The sequence below is a fragment of the Ptychodera flava genome, chromosome 16, assembly GCF_041260155.1.
Source record: "Ptychodera flava strain L36383 chromosome 16, AS_Pfla_20210202, whole genome shotgun sequence".
Classification (NCBI taxonomy): Eukaryota; Metazoa; Hemichordata; class Enteropneusta; family Ptychoderidae; genus Ptychodera; species Ptychodera flava.
The window spans coordinates 11,182,377-11,188,431 of NC_091943.1; positions in this window are offsets into that span (position 1 = coordinate 11,182,377).

Genomic DNA, 6,055 nt, shown 5'->3' on the forward strand with positions numbered 1-6,055 from the left:
ATGGCAAAATCAGCTTATTTATATATATTATATATTTATCAGAATATATTTTATACCACTTCATATATATATTATATATATATATATATATATATATATATATATATATATATATAATATATAATATTACATTTGATATTATATATATATATATATATATATAATATAATATATATATATATATATATATATATATATTAAAAACTATGTACTGTTCTGTTGATTGACCAATCAGAGTGCTCAATTCAGGGTGTTTTATTTACTCGTAAAGCCTTGGTCACTAAATTCAAGAAACGAATGACAGCGCCGTAGTAAAGCACTGTCCAATCAAAAGTGAACATGTCATGTTCTGTACACGTTTTAATATTCAAATTTGGTAACACAGCGGAAACCAGCTGCAACACAAAATCTGCTGTGCCCTAGGGCATTTATATAATGTGCCCTAGGGCATTTATAGGATGTTCCATTACATCGAAAGGCTATTTCACAAATAAAAGTTTTAATTCATATCCTAAACATGTTACATTGACAAAGCGGACGATGGACGTAAACACATTAAAAACGAAAATATATCAGTTAGGGGCAATAGTTTTTAAGTCGGATAAAACCCTCGTACTTGGGCTCTTCTGGTATGTAAAGTCGAACCCTACGATAAAATGTCTCGGACTGCGGCCTCACCTTTTATCGTTGGGTAGGACTTTATATACTAGAAGAGCCCTCGTGATCGGGCTTTATCCTATACGTACATATATATATATATATATATATATATATATATATATATATATATATATATATATATATATATATATATATATATAAAACAACAACTTATGTTGATGTTTGCTATTCTCACCTAGAAGCACTCAATTGGTATTTCATTCGATATAGGAAAATCAGCTTATTTATATATATATTATATATTTATCAGAATATATTCTATACCACTTCAGAGATATACATATACATATATATATATATATATATATATATATATATATATATATTAAATTTATATTAAATATATTAAGTATATATAAATTTATGTAAATGTATGTAAACAATATGTTATATACATCATATATTAATATAAAAATAACATAAATTACATCAAATATCTTATTTGTAATGCTCTGCTTTCCGCATTAAGCACTGTAATTACCCACGAATACATGTTTATTTTGAGTATATATATATATATATATATATATATATATATATATATATATATATATATATATATATATATATATATATATATATATATATATATATATATATTACGAAACTGGATTGCTTGTCAATGCAGGCAAAGTATAGTGCTCAATGCATTTCTGCAGGGCGGTAATACTGAGAATCTAGGAACTTGTTCCTAGATTCCTAGCAAGTTCCTAGATTCTCAGTTATATATATATATATAATATATATATATATATATATATAATATATATATATATATATATATATATATATTTATTATTTATTATTTATTTATTTATATATTTATATAAGATATATATCAGGATTTGAATAAATTTAAACTATAGCTAAATATTGTAACGCTCATAACAGGCGTGTTGGTACACTGTCGATGATATCAGTCGTGATCAAATATGATAACTGATTGAATTAATGTCTAAGATGCATTTTATTTTGAGCGAAATAATGGACAACTTCAAATAAATTTACTTATACTTCAAATAAATTGACATAAACATTATCTGTGACAGATGTTATAAGAGTAATTGCAGTATTTTCCGATAGTGTCATTGTGGATGTTCTAGACAACAAGAACGTTCGCGATATAGTATGGTTGGTAAACGCACGAGCTCTTGGCAAGAGCGAAATTCCTTTGATGTTCTACACCATAATTTTTTATAGATTATACGCTCATGATATAATAGCAATAAACCACAACCAGCGACGGTATACCGATAGGTTTTGGTTAGTTTACGTCATATATGCACGACTCGAAGCGATAGCGAGTGCATAGCGTATATGACGTTAACATTCTGAAGTACTGAAGCAATAAAAAAGGGAGCGACATAGGGGATTTGAGCGCTATTTTGTGTCGTATGACTTCATCCTGCTCTGCAATATATAGATGACATGACCTAACGTTACGACAAAGACAAATTGATAAAAGGGGTACTTTTTTCACAATACCATGTTATAATATTTTTTTCTTGCTCATGACCGCTGTCAAAAGTTTGATCATTGTTAACTTTGTTGTCCAGGACAGTGAAGGAAAATATTGAAATTGCAATTAAAAAAGGGAGCGACATAGGTGATTTGAGCGCTATTTCTGTCGTATGACTTCATCCTGCTCTGCAATAAATAGATGACATGACCTAAATTGTGCCGGGTCTTTTGTTGCAGCTCACTATTTTTAGACGTCTGTGAGGTGTGACAAAAGCATTAAAATTCTTAAGTATACTAGGAAGTAGGCTTCGCGTCATGAGTACATGAGAGGAACTAATTCCAATCCACATATATCATCGGTACAAAATAAATGATGTCGTAATTGTAATGTTAAGTGTACTTTCTGTAACCTTAGTTTCCTTAGCTTAAAAGATTTTATTCAAATTCACGAACCCTGTACTTTTCTCTCACGCATACTCTGCAAAAACGTGGGGCTTTACATGACTATAGTTCAAAAGAGATGATTTTAGTAAAGGATTTTTCAAATAAAAGGCACTATATTGACTGGCCGATTTTTGCCCTTCTCGCTAGGCAGGTCGTGCTGTATTCCACGCACAGTTTACATTTAAGCGTAAGCCATGCCCAGCCGGCGTTATGAATGTAACAGTGACATTATGACAAACAAAATTTGACAATAGGGGTACTTTTTTGCACATTACCATGGTATAAAATATTTTCTCGCTCATAACCTGCGACAAAATTTTGAACGTTAATGGTTACTAGTATGCTATTGCAGATTATACATGTCCTGGTGACACTAATGAGATATTCCTATCTACGGGACAGTTATGTCACATGACAAAATATCTGTTTATCATTTTCGTTTATAAGATGACCTTGTGATCATCATGATATCGTTGCTTGATGAAGAAATCGTGACTTTCCGTAGGCAAACGCACTTGAAAGAAATGTAAGGTACGCTTATGGAGAACATCATAATTAAACATAAACTCACACCTACAATATTTTTAAGAGCCCTACTACTTTGTGTTCAAACTCGACGATAATGAGAAATTCCGACGTGTGTGGCACTTGCAGTCGACAAGACGGGGGTACATCCGTTGGGCACTTCTGCAGAAATTCAACTTAAGTTTCAATTGAAGGTATACCGGGATTAATACGCTGTCAGTGTCCTCAATTGTGCAAACCGAACAGGTGATGTTGTTATTTCAATGGTTCGGAATTTCTTTTTACTTTAAATCATACTTCATGCGCTAGGTAAGCTTGTATCAGGACACAGTCCGATTCTTAACTATTGCTCCTGAGACAAAAGCGCATGCTTATGTCATGTGTGCATATTTTTCGAGTGGCGTCGCTCATATTATTGTTATATACTGCCATTGCACACGGAGTATTTTGCTCCGAAGTGCAAACTTCCTCCTAAAGCAGGGAGTGAGTCACTGATGACAGTATACGGGGTGCTCCTCATGAGAAAATTTATCACCACTATATTGATTTAAAAAGGCGTGCTACTATTTTTAAAATGTCTATGTAAAGAAAATAAAGAACATCTTCCTGGTATGCAACCTATGGTGAAGTGTGACTGAGAAACACTCAATAATTACCTTGAAATTTCAAGTGTCCAAACAAATCTTTAGTTTATGTCTGACCAACTGGGGAAAGGTAACATAGCTCACGAACTCTATACAGATGTGAGATTGTCATATTCATGATCAACGGCTGCCTAGCAAGCACTGCGAAATACTGGTTAGAGCTCCAATAAAATGGACCAAACTCAATAGAGATTATAACAGCTGAGCCGGCACCTGCATACACTCGGGACCATTGACACTAATACTACGCAGCTCTTCGGTATCAACACATGCGGACACACAGACACATACGCATACAGAAACACAGACACACACACACACACACACACACACATACACACCACACCACATAACACACAGACACCCGAACTGACACTCACATTGGAGAACATCCTGCTTTAAAATACACGTGTAAACTGGGCGGGACAACATCTCCCTTATTTCTGACAAGACAGCACTGCCCATTAACAGGTCGATGATGTGTGTAATGCTGAACTTTGGACAGTCAAAAGAGGGACTTGACGGATGTGAATCATTGAATTTATAGTTTGGCTTTGATGGCGTCAAACACTGGTATAATCCGAGGTCCTAACAGTATCAGCGATCTTATTTGAGATTTCGTAGAAACTACTGAAGCCTTTGGCAATGATTTACTTACCACCGTTATCACCCAGGCAAACAGTTATCATCGACACCGGTTGAATAGCAATGTTGCAATAAATGAACAAGGGCGAGCGCAGTTTTGTCTTCTTTAGAGTCGTCCCATTGACTATTACGACTGTTACACGTTTTGCATGCTGTTACAATAAATGCATTTTTGCTATTTTCTTTTTATCAATTAGCTTGTCCTTTGTCAACGAATATCATTTAGTTTATATTAGTCGAAGGAAAGGAAAGCTTAGTACGAATTTTGAATGTTAAATTCAGTTCGACATTTGGTCTTTCCTTTCCAACAATTAAATCAAAATTATTTTGTACCAATGCAGTAGAGTTAAGTTTCTAAATAAGCAAAATACTTTCACAATTACAAGATGTTTACTCTATCATGGTAGCGTGTCTAACACTGTTTCATATGACGTTAGCAGCATTTCCTGATCAGAGTATGTATAGAAGACGAAGATTTCCAAAAGTTCTAAAAGGTACTTAGTGTTAAATGATCAGACGTACTCTGTTTCTCTGTCTATCTCTGTCTCTATCTCGCTAGCGAGTGCATATATGAAGTGAAATGGTCAAAATCGAGTGGTATACCATCGCTGGGTGTGATTTATTGCTGTTATATCATAACAGTATATTGATATTCTGGCGTGGGACGTCAAAAACGGATTTTTGCTAAAGCTGAGAGCTCGCGCGTATGCCAGCCGTGGTATATCGCCAATATACCACGGTACTTTTCCAATCAGATGCTGTATTTGGGCTATTAATATACTGATATAATATAATATAATATAATATAATATAATATAATATAATATAAATAATATAATATATTATAAATAATAATATAATATAATATAATATAATATAATATAATATAATATAATATAATATAATATAATATAATATAATTCCCTAACCATAATGTACGTAACATTTTCTTGGAACAAATTGAATGAAAATTGTTGCGATCGAGATATTCAATAGACAATCCTTTTTCTTCGCTATTTTTGTAAAATGACCCCGACGTGATCATCTCATGCCCATAGGTCGTGACGGAATAGTGACATCTCGCAGACAAACGCTCTCGAAAGGTGCGAAATCTCATAGTGCTACTTCTGCTATATCGAACAAGGGATTACCAGGATGCCCCTTTAGTCGGGGATAATGGATGCCACGCAAGACCTCATGATCACTCATGACTCTGCTAGCTCGTTAGTTGATGTCAATCTGTTGTTATCGACCACAGGCTATGCATGGTTTCGATTAGTCTTCAGTCTGCGATTGCGGTGTCCATTCAGTAGGTTCCCATACGATGACTTTTTGGCGGGCAGCTCGGTGCGTAAATTACTGAACGCAAACAACAAAGATATGAACTATGTGTGGGTTGCTTACTACGTCAATACACTGCAAAAGTCAACCATGTGTTATCGCTGACATTTCATTGCGCACGTTCTTTGCGCACAGTTGTTATTGGCTAATAGCCGACCCTCGATATGTAAATGATAATAATTGTATTTCCTTTTTTGGAGATCTGAGTGACGGCAATGAGGCTGACTGTGTGTGTGTGTGCGTGTGGCTAGCAACCTACCACCGATAAGATCTTTTGTCTCAGTCACCTGATATGGTGACGTCAACTCGTGACG